The 26,774-nt window shown below is 45.6% G+C and overlaps 1 protein-coding gene across 4 annotated transcripts in view; it reads left to right on the top strand.

The window, feature by feature from the left end:
- Stox2 (storkhead box 2) overlaps window positions 1–26,774 on the top strand; it is a 233,800-nt gene that overhangs the window by 55,223 nt on the left and 151,803 nt on the right. Inside the window, exon 1 of one of the 4 annotated variants that reach the window (XM_006509492.4) lies at window positions 1,685–6,594. The exons of 2 other annotated variants lie outside the window; for them this stretch is intronic. The gene's annotated coding sequence lies outside the window, so the exon portion shown is untranslated. Of the gene's footprint in view, window positions 1–1,684; window positions 6,595–26,774 lie in introns of those variants that run through there. One more of the 4 variants, NM_175162.4, reaches the window with a different exon arrangement.

The raw sequence follows: 26,774 nt of genomic DNA, 5'->3' as shown, positions 1-26,774 counted from the left end.
CTACTTCATATTCTCTTCTTGGTATATATGGGCATTTTCTAATAATTTCAATTTTAATTGACCCATAGTTTTCTGTTTAGATTCTTTTGAGTTGAGTTCTTGATATGTACATCATATTTAGAGAATATAAGCATAGAGTTCTGAGAAGAAATAGTCAGCTTTTAAAACCTTATATGTATGCAGCTTTCTCACATCCTCACCTTAATTTCAAATCTAAAACCAATGTCATTAAAAAAACAAAAAACAACTAACAACCCTAAATCACGTTTGTGGAGGTGGGGTGGGAGGGGATGGGTGCCCCTGTAGGTTCCTGCTGTCCAAGAATGACAGGACCTGAATAGAGATCCTGGCGTTCACACAAAAAAACCAAAACCAAAAACCAAAACCAAAAAATACCCCCCACAAAAACCAAAAAAACTTGACACGGCTTAACACACTTGTAATCCCAGCACTAGGGAGGTAGAGGCCAGAGCATCGCTGGGTCTTACTGGCCAGGAACTCTGGCAGAATCAGTGAGTTCCGGATTTAGCACGAGACCTTGTCTTAAAAACTAAAGTGGAAGTGACTGAAGAAGACTCCAGCATCAGTCTCTGGCCCACACATGCATGCCCATGTACACGTGCACATACACCCCCCACACACACACATGCACGCCCATGCACACGTGCACATACACCCCACACACACACATGCACGCCCATGCACACATGCACATATACCCCCCCCCACACATGCACGCACACACATGCATACACACGCACACACACATAAATGCACATGTGCCCCCACACACATACACACATGAAAACACACACAGACATACGTACACACGAGGAGTAAAAATATAAAAACTGACTATTATTCCACGTGGGCACCTATATTTGCTGGTATTCTGGGATGCAAGTTTCTCAAATCAGAGACACCATCATGAGTAATTATTTTTTTGTTCTCAGACACCTAATTGTCTCAGACAGTTCCCAGTGTCTGGTTGAATGGTTTCTCAATGACAAGTTTCTGGGAAGACACTGGCTGAGAAAGGAAACTCAGGAAATCACTTCTGTCTTTATGCTTCTCGTCGTTTTCCTTAGATGAAATTGATATATATATATATATATATAAAACACAACATATATAACACAATATATAAAATATGCATTTTATGATATGTGTGTGTGTGTGTGTATATATATATATATATATATATATATATATATATATATATACACATACTCCTGGATATAGTTTTGATATATCAGATGCAGAGGTTTCTTTAAGTGCCTGAGAACAAAGGATGGAGAGAAGGGAGTTCTGAAGGAATGAAGGAAGGGAAGGAACAGAGACAGACACCAGGTGTCTTAGTCAGGGTTTCTATTCCTGCATAAACATCATGACCAAGAAACAAGTTGGGGAGGAAAGGGTTTATTCAGCTTACATTTCCACACTGCTGTTCATCACCAGGGAAGTCAGGACTGGAACTCAAGCAGGTCAGGGAGCAGGAGCTGATGCAGAAGCCATGGAGGGATGTTCTTTATTGGCTTGATTCCCCTGGCTTGCTCAGCTTGCTCTCTTATAGAACCCAAGACTACCAGCCCAGAGATGGCACCACCCACAAGGGGCCTTTTCCCCTTGATCACTAATTGAGAAAATGCCTTACAGTTGGATCTCATGGAGGCATTTCCTCAACTGAAGCTCCTTTCTCTGTGATAACTCCAGCTGTGTCAAGTTGACACAAAACTAGCCAGTACACCAGGGAATGGGTGGATTAGTGTGGGCCTACACCTTCAGCACTGTTCTTTCCCACTGTCTGCCTTTCCTTTAGTCCCTGCTTGTATATTGCCTGAAACTCACCCAGAAGTGATGATGAGTTAGGACACCCGTACCCTGCTGTTAGCATGTGTGTAGGCTTCTCCAGTCTCGGAAGTCCAGTATATGGGAGTTTCTGTCTTTGTCAAGGTAGCCTCGCTTCCTAGCCTTTCCCTTCTGGCTTTTTGGTTTTCGTTTACCTGTACTGGAACCTGTGCCCCAGATGTCACAAACTAATGCCCATACTTTTAAATATTCCAGACAAATGACTCTTGGGTAGTTGTCTCCACCCAGGGAGAGTTGAGAATTAGACTAAAAAAACCCAAGCCCTTTGCATGCAGTCCTCAGGGAGCCATCAGACAGCTTAAAACAAACAACCACAGTTATTTGAAGACAATATGCTCTGATCTTTCCAGGATCAGAAATCCTCATAGGATAGAGGATGCTGTCTTAAAAACCACAGTTGAACTGTGGGGGCACGGGGCCAGCGGCCGTTAACATTCCATAGACCTTGCCTACTGAGACTGCTCGCCATCTTCCTGTGTGCGTATCTGGTTGCTGTGAGGTTCGAGTAGTTGCAGAGTTCGGATGAAGTTGATTCTAACAGACGCCCCTCATTTCTTAGCTGTTTCTGTGGAGGAACCGGTGTTGGGAACCTTGTGTTTGAGTATTCATCGCTGTCACTATGCACACGGACCGCAGAAAACACAGTGCACAAATGTGCACAAAGCTTAGAAGGCTCCTCTGTAACTGCTGTGAGAAAGGAGAAAGAGAAGAAAGAGCTTTAATGAGAAGAGGGAGTCGAAAATGGAAGAGTTGAGGGGGGTTGGGAGATGGCTCATTTGCGAAGAGTGATTTCTGCTCTTCCGGAGGACAGTTTCCTTTCCAGCATCCAAAAGCATCCAAATGGTAACTCCTGCCTCAGGACCCATTGTCCTCACTGGCATACAATATGGAGAGAGAGAGAGAGAGAGAGAGAGAGAGAGAGAGAGAGAGAGAGAGAGAGAGAGAGAGAGAGAGAGAGCGCAGGACGATATCCAGTGATCCAGTTTCAGGGCTGACAATAAGGACATCTTCCTAGAGGGGTGTACAGCTCCCTGACGTCTCTCTGAGAGGCTAGTGCTTGGTTGGCTATAGTAGAAAACTTATGCAATTAATTACTTGATTAATTCCAGCTTATGCAAATGAGAATCCATGTGAATCATGCAATAAGAAACCCGGGGAGGATCGGCAGGAGCCAGACAATCAACATAACAATGTAAAAACTCAGGCCTCAGGCCTGTAAAATGGCTCAGTGGGCATAGGGCCTTGCTATGCCAGCGCTATGACCTAAGTTCAATCTTTGGCGCCCACTCCACAAAACTGTCCTCCAATCTCAATTCAAAGGCTATGGCACCATGCCTCCCAGTTACACACACACACACACACACACACCAATAATAAGTAATTTCGTTTTAAAGAAAGAAAGTACAGACTGTCCTAACAGTTGTCACGCATAGTAGGAGCATCACACAGTAGGGATAAAACCAGAACTGTCAACTCAGAGCCAAGGTGAGCTGAAGCCAATAGCTGCTGATACCTTGAGCAGGAGCCCAAAGCCTGTGGCAGCCCCCATGGGGCATGTGGGATCCTGAGGGGCAATTGCTTTTTTTTTGGGGGGGGGGTGGTTCTGACCTGATGGAAGTTTAGGTTTCATTGAGAACTGGCCAGCAGCTTTGAGCAGATATGGCCATCTCTAGACCTTAGACATCTACTTAAGTGTGGATGTGGGGGTGATGGGGTTAGGGTGGGGAGGCAGCAGATTCTAACAGCAAGCTGGAGATTGGAGAAGATTCTTTTGATTCCAAGTTAGGAATTTGGCCAGAGTCCCAGGCCGAGGAGGAGCCGGATTTACTGGGCAGTTACCAAAACAGGAGCTTGGGAACAAGGCTCAGCCGCGAAGCCCTGTTATTTGAGGGTTGAATGAAGGCTGGAATTAGGGAATGGCAGCCTTTTGATTAAAGTTCGGGCGTTAGGGAATAAGAAACAGCCAGTTCTACTTGGTGTAGGACCCCAGGGCAGAACTGGTCCAGGTTAAAGGCCTCCAGCCTGAGAATAGGCTGGTCTTCTGAATCAAGTCAGACTGAGCCAACCACAGACGCACCCTGTGGTCTGTGTCGGGAGGAAGAAGATGGGGTACGGTTTCTCAGGGGCTAGCAATAAGAACTGTCTGAGAGAGATAGTTTATAGGACTTGGCAAAATAAGATGTTGCGTTTTGAGCCTACGTGGTTGATCTTATTGAGGTTGATCGTAGAGATGGATCAGTTGGTGACTTAGAACACTCACTGATCTTGTAGCAATGACTAGGGTTCAGTCTCCAGCACCCAGAGGGTGGCTCTAAAGCTGCCTGTAACTCCTGATCCAGAGGATGTGATGTTACCTTCTGGCCTTTGAGGGTACCAGACAGGCACATGGTATCTATCCATACATTCATATACCCTAAACAAAATTAATATATCTTAAAAAATAGAGTGGTGGTGGCACATGTCTTTAATCCCAGCACTTGGGAGGCAGAGGGAGAGGGAGAGGGAGAGGGAGAGGGAGAGGGAGAGGGAGAGGGAGAGGGAGAGGCAGAAGAGGCAGAAGAGGCAGAAGAGGCAGAAGAGGCAGAAGAGGCAGAAGAGGCAGAAGGCAGAAGAGGCAGAAGGCAGAAGAGGCAGAGGCAGAAGAGGCAGATCTCTGTGAATCTGAGACCAGCCTGGTCTACAAAGCAAGTTTCAGGACACCCAGGGCTACACAGAGAAACCCTTTTGAAAAACTAAAAGGGAAGAAAAGAAAAGAAAAGAAAAGAAAAGAAAAGAAAAGAAAAGAAAAGAAAAGAATATTAACCAAGTGTGGTGGCTCCTAACTGTAACACCAGCTCTTAGAGGGTGAAGGAGGAGCGTATCAAGTCTGCCATGGCTACATTTATATAAAACGGAAGCAGCAGAAAGACAAGGCCTATTAAAGCAGCAGGGAGTTTTGAAGCTAACGTCTTGATGTGAGATGGGTGCAAGAAAGATATCGAGGAGGGGCTGCTAGTGACTGGTCCCAGGAGATGGGGCATGGCTAGAGAGACCAGAACACTGGCCTGGGGACAGTGTAAGTGGCAGAGTGGCTCTCAGGAGGCTTCTCTGTGCATAGTGCTTCTGTCTGTCTGTCTGTCTGTCTGTCTGTGCTCCATGATGCAGAAGCTCTGCCCCTGAGGATACTGCCTTCTTCCAATGCATCCTATGTGCCCATGAGTAATTTTTCCAACTCTCTCATGTTTTTGGTGGGTTTCCCATAGTTTCTGCCAAACACATGCATTTTCTTAATATTCCTGAAATAATTTTTCTACCTTCTTCATTTCCAAGGAAAACATTTATGCTTACCACACACACACACACACACACACACACACACACACAGGCTTTCCTCAGTGCCAGCGATGGAGCCTAAAGACTCACATATGCTAGGCAAGGCTCTGCCTCTGAGCTGCAGCCCAGCCCGCCCCACAGTGTTCTTTAGTGAAATTTCCTTAATAAAAGGTTAAAAGATGAATATGGCTGCACCTTTGTTCTTGAATCATAAGGAAAATTTAACAGGAGAACTATCCCTATCAGATAATGCAGCCACCCTTCCCTGTGTCTTGGCTAGAATATTTCTTTAAGCTATGATGGCTTCTTTGTTTCTTGAATTCAGATATAGATGGTTTATGACCTATGCTAATAAGGAAAAGCAAATTAATTCAAAGTCTATAGAACTTTAATGGACTTATAAATTGTGTAGGCAACAAGCAGGGGAAAGCCCAGACTTCTGCTCTGTCATGATTTGAACCTGTGACTTAGGGTTTAGGTGTCAAACAGTTCTTTCAAATACACACATATAGTACAAAGAGCTTTCCAGAGCTTAGGTCAAAGCTCTAGATAGGTAATTAAGTAGTTTACTGGTGAAGCCAGAGAACTATTGAGAGGCAGCGACAATGCTAACTATACTGGAATAGTTCTGGGAAAAACCACAATTTCAGATCAATCACCCTGGTCCTTCCCTCCTTAGTGATTCTTGGTAGGGGTCGATGGTGAGAGAGGAAAACGAGGCATTTCCTTTTGGTCTGGTAACCGAGTTGAAGTACTGTTTTGTTCTGTAAAACACAGGTGGTTCAAGGTCCTGGAAAGGCCCGATGAACTGGTCTTCATGGTTCCGCTTTCCAGGCTGGGGTGACGGGGCCTGGGAACTGTGCCAAGTGGATCCAGGGCCCAGTCATACAGGTCCTTAATGACTTCAGTGTGGGTTTTTCATCTCCTGGCCAAGCGTTATCGTACTTGTCCAGACAAGCCGCTCACCACTCCGGGAGTGTGTGGGAAAAGCAACACTGCCCAAGCGACTGGGAGGGAAAGCTGTCTGAAGGTAGAAACCAATTACTTCAGGATTTATTTGCATGCACTCTGGAAAAAGAACAACTTTAAATCTCTGGGCTGTGTAAGGAAAGCCGGAACCTTTCCTGGGAGAGGGGGGTAGAAAGAAACAGGATTGAAACCTATACCGAGCCCAGCTATCTAGAATGTTCCAATTAGCTATCAGAAGACCCGAAAAGCAGAGTAATAAAATGTTGACAGCAGTCGCAATCAACGTGTGGTAACTCTGGACTGCAACGACGTCTTTGGCACCGAAGGAAATCAGGGCAGTAAAAGCAGCCATCCTCAGGATTCGGAGTAAGCCCTAGATTACTTCCATCTGTACATTATCCAGACTGCTCGAAAAAACCAGAGGCCCTGGACGGAGACTGCACAGTGAGTATATGGAACTCTAGGGTGAACTGCCAGACAGAGGAGACTCGTTTTAAATACAATACTTTACAAACCCCCAACTCTTTTCTTGCTGGTGACAGTGGCACTGAGGTTATATTTGTCTCAAATCTGGAAGATCAGGAAGTATTATTTCTGTGTCTCATGTGGAGTGTATCATTGCGTATAAACTTTTACACACTGGGCTGTTCCACGTTCACGATTCCCAGTGCATGTAAAATTATTTGGAAGTTGCTCTCCAGTTTCATTTTGTGGTGTGTTTTTTGTGCTTGTTGGGGAAAATGTTTGGAAAGGTCACTGTGACATGGGTTATTTGTAACAATGACTTGGTGAATAACTAGTATGTCACTTAGCATGTCCAAGTATTCAAGAGAAAGTTCTTTTGATGAGCCCAGTGACAATGTAATTAGGTGCTTTTTTTTTTCTTATCCTATGTTTGATTGTCAATGTAACATGGGACCAATTCTTAGTTTTTGTGTGGTCAAATCCTATAGATTAAAGATGACATATAAAACACAAGACTTTTAGATTGCCTGCCTGTGTTTGTCATGGCTTATATTTGTTCAGAGATATTAGATCTGAATTTATAAATTCACCCTGGAAAAACTAGATTTCTGGCAGCAGCAGTTTGGGGTTGGGGTGGGACAAGGGAAAGGACTTCATACTTTTTTTTTTCTTTTTAATAAAAAGCGAATGTATATTTAAAAGTAGTAAATAAAAGAGGGCCATTTATCTAAGATGTTTATATAAAATTAGAGTTAAATCCTGTGTGAATGGGACTCTTAGGTAAATTATTTGACATCTCGGTGAGAAATGGAAACTTTCTTGGAAAGGCGTTTGCTGGGGAGACAGGCACATAAAATTAATGGAGCCATTTTAACTTGAAAAGGGCAATTAATGGCAGGTTGCAGAAGTCAGCTAGTTAACTGTCACTGAGCTTTCCAGTGCAGCGCACACTGGAGGTTGTTTAGAAACAGGGAGCATCGTCTCCAAGTGGACATGGACACTGTATCCTGCTCGGTAAGTCTGAGACCTTCTGTAGTTTGACTGGCTCCTGCGTACACTGTGTTAACGAAGACGTCGTCCATTTTCCCCCTGAACCCAAGAATCTCAGTGTTTAAGCATGAAGTGCTTGGCCACAATATGCCTTCTGGCATCTTAGATTTTACAACGTAATCTAGTGTAGAGGACGTGACCAAGGAGGGCAGGTGGGAATAACAGAATGGATTCCCACCCCTGTGGAACTGTAGGCTGAATGGCACACATTTGTTTTAAGTGTTTGATTCTGTAAAGGAGTGGCCTCCACGATTTTGAATTCAAATCTCTCCCGAGGGAGGGCGCGCTAGCTTCAGGCAACCATTCTGGTTTCTTAATGCACAATGCAGACCCTTCAAGTTCATGGGCTAGTCTTTGGAGGGAATCATGCAGATGTATATGGGGCCCCTACGGACCCTTGGGTCCTATTGAATAAATTATTACTTCAGTGTATTAAATGGACCCTCGTGTGCTAAAAATATTCATGTAAGTTCCACATGTTAACTTTTTTTTTTCTTGCTGAAATGGAAATTAAAGTAAGTGTATCTTGGAAACACGAGCTCATTCGTGAAGGAAACGGAGCGGTTACATGTGCAGCATCCATTCTGGAACTGCCTTAGCGTGGGAAGACCTTTTGCAAGGTTTATCATGAACGTGTTTCTGTGTTTTAAAACAGTGCCTATAGAGGCATGGAAGTGTCGTGGGAAAGTGCTGATCGTGGTTGGCTTCTCCTGTTACAAAATACACTCTGGGCAAGCAGGAGAAAGGTAGGGTTGGAAGTATACCTTAAGGAGTGCTGTCAGTTTCTCTGGGTGAACAGGGAACAGATGATGCCCCTTCCACTCCATCCCGAGTCCTCCTTGAAGTGACACGTGGCACTTCTAGCTGTCTATTCGTGATAGGGATCTTTAGCTTGTCGTACACATCCTAGGAATGCTTTGGGGGGCAACTTCGGTGAGTCAATCGCCTGTCCAGGGGTCCAGCCTTGGTCTTTTACTGGGTCACCCTGAGAAGGCTCAGGAGAGTTTTGCTATAGGGATATACCCCGTGGAGATATTCTGAATGTGAATCCTGGGGTCACTCTTCAAGGGGTATCACTCTTCATCTCAACTGAAGGCCAGCCTGGGGATCTCCTTGCAAATGCTTTGTCTAAAAGCCATTCATATTCCCCAGCACCTGTCCCTTCCTGGTTAATGGTGGCTTTACAGTTAGCTGCTATGGACCGAGGTATTCCTAAGAACAGTGGAAGATGGCGCTAGGATGCTTCTTTAGGCTCTGACGAATCCCTGACATGAAGCAGTTTAAGGGAGGAAGGATAGATTTCAGTTCATAGTTCATGGAGAGACCGGAAAAGGCACGGCAGCAGAGGCAGTATGGCTTAATGGTTACACTGTTGCTCAGCCTGGTTTCCTGTTAGTTATTCAGCCCTTGACTCCAGCCCGTGGAGTGGGGCCACTCACGTTCACAACGAGCCACTTTCCAGTTCAAACTACCTAGAAGCATCCCCACAGGCCAACCCGGAAGTTCACTTCCATGGTGATTCTAAGTCCTGTCAGGCTGACAGTGAAGGTGAGCCGTCAGACTGATATTATCAACATTCTTCCAGGGGAAGTCCTGGAGTGGCTCTGTTCTCCCGAGGGAGGTGGGGGGGTTACACGGAGTGGCACCGAGTGTAATTAGAGGAGACTGTAATTAGAGCTGAACGGTGTGGCTGGGAGGACAGTGAGGGCAGACTGGCCGTTCTCCCGCAGTAGCTCTGCCTGTGTCAGTGGTAGCCCAGTACAAGCCAGACATGGCTGCCATCTCAACACCCATTAGTGGCTTGCTTTGTCTGGAGTTCTGGCTTGTCATACTTTGGAAAAGACCTATTTGTTAAAGACTTGTTCAACAGTCCCTGGTGCTCCTGGGATGTGGGAGGATGCTTAGGGAGTGGAGCCTCAGGAGAGGAAGTTAGATCATTGGGGTGGGGGGGCGTGTCCTAAAAAGGTAATAGAACCCAGTCACTTCCCTCTCCTTGTTTGTTTGTTTGTTTGTTTCCTGGCCACTTTACTTCACCGCACATTTCCTGCCATGGTGTTCTGCTTCCTAGGCCTCAGAGCCATCCCAACAGAATATGATGTGGAAACCCTGAAACGGAGAACCATAGCTCTGGTCAGTTTCTTTGTTCCTCACAATGGTGTGCCTCAGGTTTCTTGTCTTAGTACTGGCAGACTGACTAACCTTTTGCCCTGACTGACCTCCTCCGACAGCTATACTGCTTCTTAGGTCTTCACCACACAACCTAAAAGACGACTTTTTCCCTCATCCATCCTGGCTTTGTTTAAGCTCTTAGGCATCCAGCTAGAGAGTGATATTCTCCTTAGATAGTTCTCTCCTGTTTGTGGACACCCTTGACATCATACGATGTTTTCTTTGCCCTGTCTGCTTCAGCCTGACTTCCACGGTGGCTCTCCTTGCCATCTATTTCCGTCTCCAGGTTCCCATCTCCTGGCTTCAGGAAAGTTGTACTTCTCTCGTTTGCATCTGCACCCTCGGCAGTTCGGCTCCTTCCACACATCTGTATTTCCCAAAGTCACTCTCACGAATGTCCAGATTGTATGCTGCGGATGGTGGCAACCCATCCCCTCGAGCCGTATCATCTTACACGGAGAGGGTTCTGCAACTCAGTTCTCAACCAGTACTGAGTGCCGTCTGTGCGGAGTACCATGATGGGAAGGAAGGCGGTCCCTGCCTCCCACAGAAGACCAGGGAACCATCTCAGCACAGACTGAAGGGGCCCTCTAGGTGAAGTATGGCCTCCTCTGGAGACTGGTGGAGGGTTGCCTAACCTAGCACCTGACTCTTCAGTCCCGTTGGTCCCTCACGTCTCTCTGACACTCTGATGAGCTGTAAGAGTAAGCAGGCATTTCCCCTCCATGCTAATTACTCCCCACACTGCTCGGGTTTGTGGAGGGTGACCTGCACTCCAGCTGGGCTGCACCCTGGATTTCTGGTTTCCCCTTCAGTTCCTCGATCAGCCAGCCACCCACCTCTGTCATCTCTTCCTCTGTAATTACCCGCAGCCCTGCCTCTTACTTTCCCTTCCCACCACCGCTGCCTGAGGCCAAATCCTGCCCCCCCCTCAGTCCCACACTGTTTAATATTTATAAATGGGCTATTTACTTACTCAGGGGAGATTTTTAAAAGTTATCCAGGCAGTTCATGTTCATGGTAGCAAAAAAAAATTTTTTTGTGTGTTAAATACAGATAAACAAAAAGAAAGAAGGAAGGAAAAGGGGGTGAAGGTGAAAGAATGGAAGGGAGGGCGGTCGGGAGGAAGAGACGGGAAAGGAAAAAAATTACCTAGTTGACAGTTAAGATAAAATCCCATTGGTGCTTTGACAATTATTCTTCTAGACCTTTCCGTGGTATCTACCTACTTATATATTCTCATACATACAGTCTTTGGAACGGTGATAATGTCCACTGTGTTATTTGTAGTCTGCTTTTGTTAGATTTTGTTTGTCAACTTCTGTGGCTGTAATTATTATGGCTTTTCATGACTGTGTGGTGATTTGATCTCTTGACCTGTGTGCTGTTCCAGAGTATTCTATACAGCAGTGCCAGCGAGTCATAAACCTTCATGATTCTTGCTGCTCTTCTGATAAAACCCAAATGTAGGCAGCTCCCTTGCCTCTCACCTAAATAGGATGGCTGCTGACCTCCCCCAGTCTTCATTATGCCCTTGCTCAGTCCGATGAAAATCTATTCTTTGGGGTACAATTGCTCATTCCACTACCTTTGCTCCCCCTTGTACTGTAATTGTTCAGGAAGATGGGGGTGTGGCGAGACTATTCTGAAATCTCCCTGCTTCTTGCTCAGTGACTCAATCACTCTTCAGGGTCCATTCCTATCCAGAGTCATGGGCGCTCTTATTCCCGGGACCACCACGGGACCCAAGTGTCTCCCTGCAGTCCCACCCTGCCACAGGAGCCAGAGAAGTGGTGAGAGAGACCAGAGTGCAGTGTGACAAGCTGCTCAGATCCACCGAGGTTAGCTGAAGATCAGAGAGCCCGGGAGTGGGCTGTATGGTCTGTCAGGGGGATGCAGGGTGGCCTCAGGGGCAGAGGAGACCAGAGAAGCCAGAACTGGAGTCCAGAGAGGTGGTGTGGGCAGGGAGGGATAGCTTACATGGTAGCAAAAGGAGTTGCCAGAGTCCTGAGTTTAGTTCACAGAAGCCACAGTTTAAAAAACGCTAGGCGAGGGGATGGAGAGATGGCTCAGCGGTTAAGAGGACTGACTGCTCTTCCAGAGGTCCTGAGTTCAATTCCCAGCAACCACATGGTAGCTCACTGTAGTGGGATCCGATGACCTCTCCTGGTGTGTAATAAATAATAAATGAAAACAAATGTAATAATAAATAATAAATCTTTAAAATATATAGATATGTAATATTCATATATATGTATGTAATATGCATACATACATACATACATATGAGTAGTGGATCCCAAAGTTGTTCCCTGGTCTTCATGTGCAATCACTCCCACACATGCACACATTTATAGACATGCACAGATAAGCATGCATGCACATCTCCCCCCCGCCCTGCCCCCTGCCCTTACAGAAGATGTGACATGGTAGAAGTCCCCTGATAGCAGGAGCAATCTTGTCACCGTTGGCCAAAGGGAGGGTGGGATGGCAGGTCCGGAAGGTCAGAGTCCTGCTTAGACTGCCTCCTTCCTTTCCTTCAGACAGGGTCAGTTAGGCAAACTAAATGGTAAGGTTCATATGACTAGCTTGGTCTTTGTCCCCAGGGGCTCACAGTTGAAACTCCAATCAATTTCCACATTTTTATGGCTATGATATTACTAGCCAAATCTTAAAACTCAGGTGTCATTGGGACAATCACAATTATTTTATGCTGATTTTTTCTTTTTTAAATATACTAAACCCATCGATATCCAGAGCTTCCTTTTCCTCTTCTGAGTATTCTTTCCAGGCAGGATCAGTTCATACCGGCAAGAATTGCAGGCGCAAGTGTATGCGCATGCGTGTAGTCGTGAGTGCGCATGCGTGTATTCATTTATTCTGTGTCCATGTATTGAAGCCAGTTAAAAACACTACTGAATGTAGCAGTGTACGTATAGTGATATTGTGGGAGCCTTTGGCTGTTTAAGGATAGTCTATAATTCTGCAATTAAATATTGGTGTCCCTTTAAAGCCACATTCCTATTTGCTGACGTCTGTACCCGCTTTGGTTGTTCTTCGCTGCGTTTCCTAATCAGGGAAAATAACTTGCTCCAGCGTTTGAATAAGGACACAAGGAATTATTCAAGCTTCACAAATGGAATCCTGGTGTTTGAAGCCGTGGGGGACCTTCCATTCGGCCAGGCCTAGTCATTATATAGAAAATGACCCAGAGGCACTCAAAGGTGAAGCAATTTGCTTAAAATGACACAACTAATGAGCAGCACAGGCAAAACTGAAATCCAGGACTTCTGGCTTTCATTCCGGTGACCTTCCCACCATCCCATGCAGCCTGCTAGTTTGTAAGAAAGGAAGAAAAAACAAACTGGGGGCTTGAGCGGACATATTGCTTTCATTCCCACACCTCTGTATAGAGCGGGGAAAATCTCACTGTACTATAAAGGAAACATTTAAAAACGTATTAGGGCAATGATGAAAAAATGAGACCGGGAATATTTGTGATATGCTAATTAGAAAGTATCTCATTATGCAGGAGACGGGAAACTTGGCAGAGGGCGACGCTATTCAGAGTAACTTCAAAGGTGGGATAAAAAGAGTGTTCTTTTTATTTATTTGATAATGTGTGGCTGCCATCAAATTTCTGGTAGGCTCTGACACTTTTATAATAAGCCCCAGGGAAACTGGGGGAACCTGTCAGACACTTGGAAGGGAACTAAGGCTTGAATTGCCATCGCAGGCTCCTCAGGTAGAAGATGGGCCTTTTCTTGACTGCCAGGCTCCTTCCTGTGGAGACTCGTCCCTGCCACTATTGGTTGTCTGGAATGGGATCTTATTCTGGCAGCCATGTTAATCACTCCAAGGTGACCTCCTGTTTCAAGAAACAAATCCTTTTCATTTGTTGTTGTGGTGTGCTAATCTACCATGAAAGTCTTTTATTTTTTATTTCTTTTGGTGGGGGTTGGGAGATATTACAAAGCAAATTTCTCTCCACAACTTCCAGATCATTCTCCAACTGGAAATAATGTTTATTCCAGAGTTTTCTTTTTTGTCAATTACATTTTATTGAAGATAGAAAAAAAGATATTTTTCTTTAAAAATTTTTTTAAATTTAATTAATTTATTTATTCTCTTTACAACCCAATATTACACCTTCCTCTCCTCTCAGTACCTCCTCCTGAAAGCCCTCCTTCTACCATCTCCTCTCTGGGTGTCACCATCACCCTACACACCCAACACACACACATAAGTTGCTGGGGTACTAGGCACATCCTCTGCTACTGAGGCCAGACAAGGCTGTTCGTTTAGAGGAATGGAATCCACAGTAAGGTAGGCAGGAGGCTCAGGGACAGCCCCTGCTCCAGTTGTTTGGGGGACCCGCATAAAGACCAAGTCGCTCATCTGCTACATACATGCAGGGAGCCTAGGTGCAGCCCGTGCTTGCTCTTTGGTTGGTGATTCAGTCTCTGGGAGCCCCCAGGGGTCCAGGTTAGTTGACTCTGTTGGTCTTCCTGTGGAGTACCTGTCCTCTTCAGGTCTCTCCATCTTTCTCCCAACTCTTCCCTAAGACTCCCTGAGCTCCATCTAATGTTTGGGTGTGAGTCTCTGCATCTCTTTCCATTGGCTGCTGGGTGTATGGGTGACTCTAGCTGAGAGTCTACCAGAGGGGGATATAGATCCTGAAGTGCTCACTTCCTGTAACCAGGAAGGACTCCCAGTGATGGATAAGGACAATAAACCACCCGTAAAGCTTTCTAACCAAAATGTGTCCAGCCTGCAAAATGTGCAAGGACAAGGGTAGAGCAGAGACTGAGGAAATGGCCAACCAATGACTGCCCCAAATTGAGACCCATCCCATGGGCAAGCATCAATCCCTGACACTGTTAATATAACTCCGTCATGCTTGCAAACAGGAACCTAGCATAACTGTCCTCTGAGAGGCTCTTCCAGAGATTTCTAACTGACTTGGAAAAATCCCACCCGAACCTGGTCAAACTTCTAATGTAAAAGACAGTCAGTCATCCTTCACCCCCTCAGAGACTAGGGCAAGCTTTTAGATTCCTCAAGGGGTAGGAAGAACTCCCAGGAAGGAGGGGACTACCTCGCTGCCTTGATGCTCGGGAACAGGTGAAAGCCTTTGTGACCACTGTCTTCCTGCCAGGCTACTCTGCTTTTCTGGGTGTTTCCCATCAGCACAGGGTTAGTTTATCCCACTGTGATGTCCTTGGTACGGAAGCAGGTGGAGCTTAACGACAGAATTGCGTCACTCAGCATGTGACAATGCTATTTCGAGGATAGTATGGGGTCAGAAAAGAACCCTTATTCTTTTTTTTATTAGATATTTTCTTTATTTACAGTTCAAATGTTATCCTCTTTCCTAGTTTCCCCTCTGAAAACCCCCCTATCCCGTTCCCCCCTCCCCCTGCTCACCTACCCACCCACTCCCGCTTCCTGGCCCTGCATTCCCCTATACTGGGGCATAGAGGACTAAGGGCCTCTCCTCCCATTGTTGACCAACTAGGCCATCCTCTGCTACATATGCAGTTAGATCCATGAGTCCCACCATGTGTTTTCTTTGGTTGGTGGTTTAGTCCCAGGGAGCTCTGGGGGGTACTGGTTAGTTCATATTGTTGTTCCTCCTATGGGGCTGCAAACCCCTTCAGCTCCTTGGGTACCTTCTCTAGCTCCTTCATTGGGGACCCTGAGTTCTGTCCAATGGAAGGCTGTGAGCATCCACTTTTGTGTTTGTCAGGCACTGTCAGAGCCTCTCAGGAGACAGCTATATCAGGCTCCTGTCAGCAAGCTCTTGTTGGCATCCACAATAGTGTCTGGGTTTGGTGGCTGTCTATGGAATGGATCCTCAGGTGGGGCAGACTCTGGATGGTCCTTCCTTCAGTCTCTGCTCCACAGAAAAGAACCCTTCAAAATAGGTGCTGGGGTGTATTTCAGTTGGTAGAGCTCTTGAGTAGCATGCAGAAAGCCTTAGGTTTGGTTCCCAGCATCTGCTGGATCTAGACATAGTGGTACAAGATTAGGGAGAGAGTTAGGGGCCAGCGGAGGTTACATGAGACCCTGTTGCAATCTCCCACTCCTCCTAAAAACAACACAACCCCCCTTGAGTTAGCAGTTTAAATTGCCATTCATTTTGACGGTGTGCTGTAGGTGTGTATTCTGGGGTTAACGATCATTCGGCTCTGGATCCTGGTTTTGCTTACTGGCTTGTGAACATGATGCTTAGTCTTGGTGCCTCAACTTCCTCATCCGTGAAATGGTTCACAGTGAGTCCTTGTAGGCGTGATCTAAAGGTGCTATAAAACAAATAGCAAAGCAGAACTGCTCTGTTTGTGACTGGAAATGTTCATTCAATTTGAACCAGGTACCAGAAGAAAATTCACATTAACTTTACAGCATGCTCCTCCCCCGGAGGGACTTAATGCTGAGGCAGGAGAGTAGGCTTCTTGTCCTACTGAGAGTTGCTCTTCCCGTTTGCTGGCTTGTGATTGTCTCTGTCATCCATGTCATTCCTCTGTAATGCTGTGGACCATGATACGATATAATCGGGGGGGGGGGGGGGGGCGGCTCCCAATAGAGCAGGTGTCATGATATATAGACATCCCACATTCAGAACTGTAAGCTAAATGAACCCTTTTCCTGAACAAGTTGTTCAAACTTAGATGATATTTTCTTATAGCCGAGAGAGAGAGAGAGAGAGAGAGAGAGAGAGAGAGAGAGAGAGAGAACCTGGTTTCTACAGTGCTCAGGAAAGAAGGTGTTCTAGGCTGCGTATACATAAATGGCTGTCACCGTACCCCAGAAAGTTCCCATGACAAATGCTGCAAAGGTTCGGAGACACTCGGCACGGGAGAGATATGTCGGTGCTGAGGCTTCTCACACCAGGTCCTCCTTTTAGATGAGGCTTCCAGTGACCTCTCAGGAAACGAGAATTCCAGAATGCCATTTGGAGCACGTTGGCCCCAGAGCACGGCGATTAAAGTGCTTACGGAATGGTGTCTTGAAGGAGGTCCTGCAACTCTGCCCATGTGAAGGGGTCTGAACCGTCTATAAAGTGCTTCCATGTGTGCACAGTGAAGAACCTGGATGAATGGGGGTTCGCTGTGCTGAAAGCGGTACATCTACTCTGTGCAGAACACACGCCCTAATTACTGTGCCCTTTGAACTCAGGCCATTTCCATGAGAGAGGCACAGTGATTGGCTCAGACTTGCAGAATCTCGAAACAATAACCAGGTTTACCTGGTTACAAAGATAAATGTTCTAAACTAGGCATGGCTTGATTTTAGGATTATTCGGTACAAAGAAATAGTGCATTCACCTAGGCAGAGTCCCTTTAGAGATCTGTCATCTTAGCCTGGTTCCATCCAGACTACACCCTCCCACACCCCCCTTGTTCTTACTGAGATTTATGTGGCCAGATCTGAGCAGACAGGAAATACTTTTGATAGATGTTCATAGAAACCCTACTGAACTCTGACAAAGTTTGTAGAAAAGGGCTGTTCGTTTATAACTTCAACTGTATGGTCCCTCAGAGTTTTACATCACTACCCCTCCACCTCCCAACTCCAGCTTCACCTCTGTCCTCGTCTCCATTTGGTCCACACTTTTTAAAATGACAGGCTTACTTTATTTTTAAAATGCTGTTGCCTGGAGTTTTGCGGTTTTTTTTTCAAACTTTTAAAAATGATACGTCATGGAATATGGAGAAACGTATGCTCTTTACTGCAGAATTTCTCAGGGCATTTAAATCTCCTATATGTATTGTTACTCCCCAGGAGGTGTAGGACAGTTAGTGGTTTTGAAACGGATTCAACCCCTTGATGCCTCCCTTCCCTCCAGAGCAACTGCATAGGTGGTCCGTAAAGACTGCTTTCAGGAAGGCTGCTGTAGGATCAGAGCCTGGCTGTCTGGGTTTCTCTTGTCTCTCCTCCAACACTCTGTCTCCGTACCCTCACATTAACTGTCCTAGAGAAACTGATCCTTTTTATAACACACCTAAATCACTTTGCATTTCCCCTACTTGGTGTCTTTTCTCACGATGGGCTTCTTTGCCCATAATACCTGGAATGTTTCTCTAAGACCGGGCACCTCTTTGCCAGTTCATCTGGGAAGGCTGCCGTGACCATCAAGACCCCTGAAGATTCTGTCCTAGAGTTGTTTGCTGTATTGTAGCAGCCCTACCTACAGCTGTTATCTGTACCACAGCTGCATCGACCTCCAAGGAGTCTTTAGGCGTAACATTGTAGCAGTGTTATGCATGGTTGTTGTGATGTTTTTTTAAAAAATCACACACACACACACACACACACACACACACACACACACACACACACATTTGTTACTTAAAGTTAAAACCTAGGTGTGTATTCCCTGACCACCTCAATGTGTGTAATTCCTAGATGAGCTCCACACGCCGTGGAAACATCACTGAATGAAGAGAGAGGGGACAGTGTATATCTCACATTGATGCCTGACAATTGGTTCTCTCTCTCTTTCTCTTTTGAAAAGTGGCTGGGGTGGACGGGGTCGTGGCTTTACCTAGCGTTTAGTCCTCGAAGTGGACAGAGGCTATCAAAGCCGATAGAATAATTGCTGTAAGAATTGCACCAAACAAACACATTCAGCACACGGAGGGCACCAGGTCCTGTGAACAAAAAGGCATTCTTATCTGCCCTAAATGAACTTACAGCCTGTTTGGGGAGATAAATATTACTATACAGTTTAATAAAAGGCCATGTTAGCAGTGTCCAAAGGCATTGAGAGAATCCAGACAGGGAGGCTGGCTAATTTAAGTGTGGAAGTCTGCAGGCTGGCTGATAGAAGGAATCAAAAGGTTGTAAAGAAAAGCTCCCCAAAGAGAAGAGTGATGGAGGGGGCGGGGCTGGGCGGGGCGGGGCAGGAAGAAGATGGAAGTTAGCGTTTGGAAGAGGGGGATGAAATAAAGGATGTTGTAAGCTGAAGAAAGAAGCAGTGTGTGACAGAGGCTTGAAGGCAAGACAAACTTCTTGGGGGAATCAGAGCAGAGACAAGAGAGGAATTTGTTTGGTGGTCAGGACTTTTGCTGCTGAGCCGCTCAGGGGCCATTAACGTTCAAGCCAGTGAAGGATGCGGTTGAAGTTTATGCTTTAGGAAAAGCCAGGAGGGAGTGACATGAGCCATTACCTGAGATCCTTCTTGGATCCTCTGATCGGACTGTTCCCAGCAGACACAGGTCGATAGAGAGCAGTGATTCTCAACCTTCCTAACGCTGCAATCCTTTAATACAGTTCCTCATGTGGTGACCCCCCTCCCAACCATAAAATTATTTGTGTTACTACTTCATAACTGTAATTTTGCCTTTGTTACGAATCAGAATGTAAATACCTGTGTTTTCCGATGCTCTTAGGCGACCCCTGTGAAAGGGTCATTCGATCCCCAAAGGGGCCCTGATGCACACAGCTTGAGAAACACTTATGTAGAGGAAACACCCAGGTACTAGGAGACACCATGTGGTGGCTACTGGCTTGCCACAGAACTTTAGTTCCTTTTGCTGTTAGCTCTTCTTCTTCATCCCTAGAGGCCTCTGCACTCTGTGACTTCAGGCAATAGATGCCTGGCTGATGTAAAAAACATCAGCTGACCCCAAACCTGGAACTTAGTTGCTCAAGAGCCAGCTTGTTGACTCCCCCTCCCCCACTGGCCTTTTTCTCCAGTGTCTCTAGGTGGAGCCTATAGGCATTGTATTATCAATAGCAAGGAAGCAATGTCCTGTCCCCCCATCCTGCCCCACCCCCACCCCTGCTCAAACCTGTTCCAGAACCCTGAAGATCCTGTTTCCCCAAGTGAGAATTAGGGGCACTTCAGCCTTCCCAGCTTCAGGGTGTCTGACCTAAAATATTTGCTTTCATGAGGCATTTTAAGTGATTTATGAAGAGGGGGAAGATGGCGGGAGAGGGCGTGTGTAGACTGGGTGACCTTGACCTCATTAGATCAGGAGTATTGCGCTGTAGGACCAGGCACTGAAGGGGTCACATTACTTGATGTCATTGTTTCTCCTAATTGCTCTCAAGATGAAAACCTTTTTCTTAGTGTTTCCCAAACTAACAGTTTTTATTTTTGAAACTTTCAGATCTTTTCTAAACATAAAAGTTGCTGGGTTTAAAAAAATCTGTATATTTTCCGCATGTTATCACCTCCTTACCTGATAAAAATAGTTATGAGCTGACAGTATTCACCATGTTCCGGGAATTGTTCTATACCCCAGGCATATGAAAATTCAGCTAATTTCCTTAGTAACCCATCCAAGAAGGTCCTGTTATTAGTATCACTTTAGTATCAGTAGGAAAAAATATATAAATATAACTATGAACACACAGGCACATACACACACAATCAAAATATTTGCCAAGACAAAACAAAACAACAAAACATGCTTCCCACCAGAAGTATCTTAGATATCAGATTTGGAAATATGTCTATATACAAATGAGGTGACTTAGAAACGGGACCCAAATGCAAACCCATGTTTTATATGTATTATACGGTGTGCTTTTGTTCCATTGTCTTCCAAAAGCACCTGTGTTTGGTCACGTGCAGTCAGGCCTGGAATTTTCTACTTGCTGCTTATACATTCAAAGCTTTTGGACTTTAGAGAAGTTTGCATTTCAGGTTTTCAGATTGCAGATATCCAAACTGTAATAGCAACAGGAATGATACACCTGGTATGAAAACCTAGGCAGCCTGGCCTTGAAGACTGGCTAAGTAGGCTGTGCACACAGATACTTTGTATCTTTACATTGGGCGCCATCTTTACTACACTCATTCTTCCCAAATCCTGACCACTGAGAAGTGGCAAGGTATGCATGGACTTGCACAAGTTACTTATATTTTCTGTCTCTTCCTTGTGTATAAAATGACTTCAGCTTTAAAGTTCTTGAGAGAGGGGGGAGGGAGGGGGAGTTGAGGAAAAGAGGAAGGGAAAGAGAGGGAAAGGAGAGAGCGGGAGAGAGGGAGACAGAGAGTCTTGGTGGTCTGTGGGGAAGATGAGGAATCCAGGCTTAAAGAAAGGTCATGCAGGGCTGGAGAGCTCAGTGGTTAAGAGCACTGACTGCTTTTTCAGAGGTCCTGAGTTCAATTCCCAGCAACCACATGGTGGCTCACAACCATATGTAATGGGATCCAATGCCTTCTTCTGGTGTGTCTGAAGACAGATACACACACACACACACACACACACACACACACACACACGAAAAATTTAAATATACCCTTCAAACAAAATTCTTACGGGCACGTGGACCTTGCCACCAGATGGGCATGGGATGTTCAAATCCCTGGAATCTCAGAGATTTGAGATGGTGTGTGTCTTAGTGAGGGTTTTACTGCTGTGAATAGGCACCGTGATCAAGGTAACTCTTCTAAGGACAACATTTAATTGGGGCTGCCTTACAGGTTCAGAGGTTCAGTGCATTATCATCAAGGCAGGAGCATGGCAGCATCCAGGCAGGCATGGTGCAGAAGGAGCTGAGAGTTCTACATCTTCATCTGAAGGCTGCTAGCAGAATACTGACTTCCAGGCAGCTAGGATGAGGGTCTTAAAGCTCACAGCCACAGTGACACACCTACTCTAACAGGGCCACACCTTCTAATAGTGCCACTCCCTGGACCAAGCATATACAAACCACCGCATCGGGAGTAGGGCTGCTCCCTCCCTGCCTCTGTTCGTGTTCTGGAGCACACAACCACGACCCTCAACGAAGGTGACCACTGAAGGTGACCACTGGCAGTGAGTCCTGTAGCACAGCACCTGGAAAGGCTCTTCATGATCATGAGGTATCTCAACAGCCTTAGCTTTCAGCCAATGACCTTCCTTCCCTGGATATTCTCACTCTCTTCTCCAAAACTATATAATGCCTAGTTCACCCCAATATAGTGTATGCGTCCAAATCTGCCCCAATAAAGAAATACAAGTAAGATTGTTTCAGAGAGAGGATTCATTAAAGATCGCCACCGGGAAGGCCTTCTACATGAGCCATAACACCAAGACTCCTGAAGAAGGCCTTGTCTCCTCTCCCTCTGACACTCAGCGCTAGCTCCCAGCCAGACCTGGATCCTGATCATTCTGGCCTGGTGTACATTCGTGCTTTGACGCCTCCTCGAGGAAGATGTAAACCCTCCCATCCCGAACCCCTCCCCTCCGATCCCGAACCCCTCCCTTCCCATCTTGAGCCCCTCCCCTCCCTGTCTTAGACTCTGCCCTGTCCCCGAAGCTGGTTTACAGACACCACCAGAGGAGAGCAGAACACAGGACCACAGAATATAGCTCGGAGAGATCACCACCGTGGCAATCTCCATCTTCTGGCATGCCATTTTCTTTCCCAGATTCTAAATCCCTGCCATTTGGAATTTGCCATTGTTTCCTGTTAGCGATACCGGAGCCGTCACCCCAGAAGGAACAAAGGTTAAAAGAAGTTTGCATTTTAAAAATGGGGGCTGAGGACAGAGTTCTATCGGTAAAGTGCCTGCCACGCAAGCATAGGGACCTATTTGAGCTCTAGCTGAAGTAAAAGCTGGGAGTGGAGGACTTGGAGTACTAAGAGGCGGGCAGAGACAAGCTAATTCCTGGCGCTCAATTGGCCAACTAGCCTAGCCAATCAGTGAGCTCCAGGTTCCATGAGTGACCCTGCCTAAAAGAAGGTCAGGTGGAGGGGCTGAGAGATGACTCAGCAGTTAAACACACTTGTTGCTCTTGCAGAAGACCAGAGGTTTTCAGCATTTTCTGACCTTTGAGGGTACTTGCATTCATGTACACACACACACACACACACACACACACACACACACACACACACACACACAGTTTGTATTATTACTTTTGTTGTGAAATCCAAAATTGAATGCAGCCCAACACCTTGACTGCACCTCAGGCTTAAGCAGTATTCACTGTGCTTTATGACAATATTGTTATAATTCTGACTTACAAAACACGTGTGTGTGCATGTGTTTCATGCACCCTAGTGCTTGAGGATGCCAGAGGTCTGAGTTGCTGTAGTTTGTACGCCGTCTGCTGTGGGTCTTGAGAACTGAGTTCCAGTTCTCTGGAAGAGCAGCGAGTGCTCCTAACCTCCAAGCCATCTCTCAAGCCTGGCACTGGTTCTTAGGGCTGAATAATTCTATTCCTCTTCCAACTGAATATTTTTAATATAAATCTTTTTTTTTTGATCTGTTAATGCAACACAGAATTCCACAGAAAAGATATGGAGTCTAATATGCTATTTTCCTGGGAAAAAAGCATGCATCGGGCTGGCGAGATGGCTCAGTGGTTAAGAGCACCGACTGCTCTTCTGAAGGTCCCGAGTTCAAATCCCAGCAACCACACGGTGGCTCACAACCATCTGTAGCGGAATCTGATGCCTTCTTCTGGAGTGTCTGAAGACAGCTACAGTGTACTTACATATACTAAATAAATAAATAAATAAATAAATATTTTTAAAAATGCATGAATTATGGCATTTTGTGTATCTCGAGATCTCCTTTGTATCCCTATTGCTAAGTTTAAACTAGCATTTCTTTAATAGTTGTTTAAAGTCTAGAACTAGAGTAAAATTTAGACATATGGGAAGCCTTTCATCACCCTGGCCTTCTGCTTGTCACCAGTAGCACTTCTGACACTTTGTTTCCTGCCTGAGCAGCTGGACTGGCAATTTTGTTGTGCTGATGGGAAACAGAGAGCAGTTTAAGTTAATTTTTTTACTTGAGCAAGAAGTAGGTCCTAGGCACAGGCTATAATCTTATTACTCTGTGAGGACTGAAAGTTCTGGGTCAGCCTGGGCTACAGAGAGAATTCTAGACAAGCATACAGCATGGCGAGACACTGATTCAATAAACAAACAAAGAAACAAACAGGAAAGAAAAAGAAAAACAAAGAAGCCTACCACCAAAATTAAAAATAAAAAAGAAGAGGAGGTGGAGGGGGAAGGGGAGGGGGAGAAGAGGGAAGAGGAAGAGGAAAGTTTGTAGAACCTAAACCTTTGCAGATGGTTCTGAGTACTCCACGCCAGGCAATCTACTGATTTTTGCTGTCTCCCCAGGCTCAGGCTATTTCTGTAGCTTTAAGGAAGAGATACGTATTGATTGTACAGCTATTTGCTTCCAGTCCTGCAGGATCTAGCCTGTCTTTAGTACACATGACAGAACCAATCAAGCACGGAGCGCTATCTTAAGATACAGTTTGTCACCCAGAGGGAAGAAAATCGGCAATAAAGACATGCAAATCCCTCCACTGTGATGCTGTCAGGCATTGTCAGAGGGGCTGGAAAGCTACCGAGGAGCCCACTTCTGTGTCAGCACCGAACAGGTTATAGTTATAGCAAGAGAGAGGAAGTGACATAGAGAAGCAACCTGATTGGCCACAGTCAGCATTCACCTTATATGGGCATGGCCTGATCGGCAGCAGCCAGGACTGGGAAAAGCCTGATGGCTGTGATTGGCTGAAACCTAGTTGCTTGGTTACAGAGGTACAATCTTAGGTTAGGCATTGTACTTCATTGGGAGGCTGCTTTGGGACAAGGTGTGTTACGCAAGTACAGTTATAGGTACCGGCTGTACTTATTTGTTTAATCATAATAAATCAACCTTTTAATGTTGCTGATTCGATTCGAACCAACTCTGCACTTAAGAGTATGTAAAATACTAGGTGGTTAGAAGAGAGACAGTGGAAACAGTGACTCCGAGCTTGTAAGTTAACATGACCAGAAGTAGTTTGTCTTTATACTCTGGTACACATTAGAGCGAAGAAAAAGGCCCCTCTTTTGTTTATATTTTTAATCCTCTTGGTCAGGCTCTATTTCACCTGTTAAAGAATTGGTGGCTAGGCTTTTGTTGACTGTTTCCTGTCTAGGACAGAGGAAAAGCAGCCCAATAGGTTTCAGAGTAGATGAGAGCAGATGCGTGTTTGCTACCCATATCCATTGTATACAACGCCTGATATGCATGGGGGGGGGGGTTCCTTCTCAAAAGTCTCCATTTCCATTTGCTGACAGAAGTCTAGGAATTTCACTACAGCTATAACCGTGACACTTCCAGACGCCTTCTTGAGACTATTTGACTGCAGGGTTAAATAGTGATCTTTAAAATATGAAAACAAACTCAGTCTGTTATGTATAACATGTATGAAATTGGATAAACAAATATAATAAACAATAATAAAAATGTTGCAAGGAGGGAGGTAGAAAGGTCACACAGATAAATCTGGGAGGCTGGAACACAAGGCCACAGCAGAGAAGGGCCAGGTAAGCCGTCTCCTGGCCTGGGATGCCCTGGGAGGTTGTGTCAGATGAGCCTTCAGTGGACGTTTAGTCTCTTGTTCTTGGTCACTTTGTTATCAAAAGCAAATAAAAAATGTCACAGTCTTTCAGGACAGCCTTATTCCCCTGGTGCTTTATTGTAGGACATGGGACAGAGATGGTGACTCTGTCCTTTTATAACCTGCTGAGGAAGTGTTCCTTTTAGAGCCTTGACATCTGTTTCCCATGCCAGCCTGTCCTGTAATTAATGCTTGCCCCACATAGTCACTCTTTGTTGGTATCCATTGGAACAGTTTGTTGGCTCTGCCCTGGGCTTACCAGATAGAAAGGCGGGTGGCTTCTCTTTGGATGGTACATGGCTTATCTCCCACAGTGAGTTAAGGGGGAGGGGGCAGGAAGTGGGCAAGACTGCCAGCCTTCTCAGAGCACAGAGGATCAGAGCAGATCTAGAGCAGGGAGCTAGGCACAGACAAAAGAGCCTTGAATCCAGAGGGACAGACTTTGCTTAGTGTTTTTATTGCTGTGAAGAGACATCATGATCATGGCAACTCTTATATAAAACACAGCTTTTGATTGGGCTGGCTTACAGTTCAGAGGCTTAGGTCATTATCATAGCGGCAGGAAGCATGGTGGCATACAGGAAGACAGGGTACTGGAGAAGTGGTTGAGAGGTTTACGCTCAGATCTGCAGGCAGCAGGCAGAGAGAAAGAAAGAGAGACACTGGGCTTGGTTTGAGCATTTGTAATCTCAAAGCCCACCTCCCAGTGACATACTTCCTCCAACAAGGTCACACCCACTCCAACAAGGCCACACCTCCTAATCTCACCACTCTCTATGAGCCTATGGGGGCCATTTTCACTCAATCCATCTTTAGCTTTTGATCAGAGAGGTGTGACATTTGCATGACGAAGAAGTATGTTAAAATGCCAACTAAACCCATGCTTCCTAAGTCTAAGATTTGGACACTTTCTTGGTAAGTCTGTAATCGCCCCTGAATGGTGACTCTTCTTGGTGGTATTTGAGGGCAGATGCTAGGAAAATGTTTGAACCTCAGGTTCAAGAAGTCACAGAAACCATTGGTTAGTGAGGTTTAGTGACATCTTTAGAAAACAGAACTCCAGGTGGCAAAGAAAACCTGTCCCTTCAGATTATTTCTGCATCTGTGGGTGGCCCGGGGAAAGCAAGGACTCACTTGAGTCCTTGGCCATTCCAGGAAGGTGTTAGAGGCTCCTTTAGAGGCAAATGTAGTGACCTGTATACACACAGATGTATACACACAGATGATGTATACACACAGATGTATACACACAGATGTATACACACAGATGAAGATAGGATTGATTGCTTAGAATATTAAGATGAGACAGAGGTGGAGTTTGTTTCGAAGAGCCTTTAGCCATGACGCAACATGGGGATTATTAGGAAAAAGAGGGAGGGGAAGGATAAGACACGCCCAAGAGTGGATGTGGGCATATTGAGAGAGAGGCCTGTTTAAGGGTAGAAGCAATAGCCATGCATGCAATTTTGGTGGCTCAGTCTGTGGGTCATGACCTCTCTAGGGGTGGCGTCAAACTACCTTTTCATGTAAGTTGCCTAAGACGACTAGAAAATACAGCTATTGGGATTCATAACAGCAGCAAAATAG

Source organism: Mus musculus, chromosome 8 (assembly GCF_000001635.26).
Source record: "Mus musculus strain C57BL/6J chromosome 8, GRCm38.p6 C57BL/6J".
Classification (NCBI taxonomy): domain Eukaryota; kingdom Metazoa; phylum Chordata; class Mammalia; order Rodentia; family Muridae; genus Mus; species Mus musculus.
Note: the sequence above shows the minus strand (reverse complement) of the source record. Positions and strands in the feature narration are given on the sequence as shown.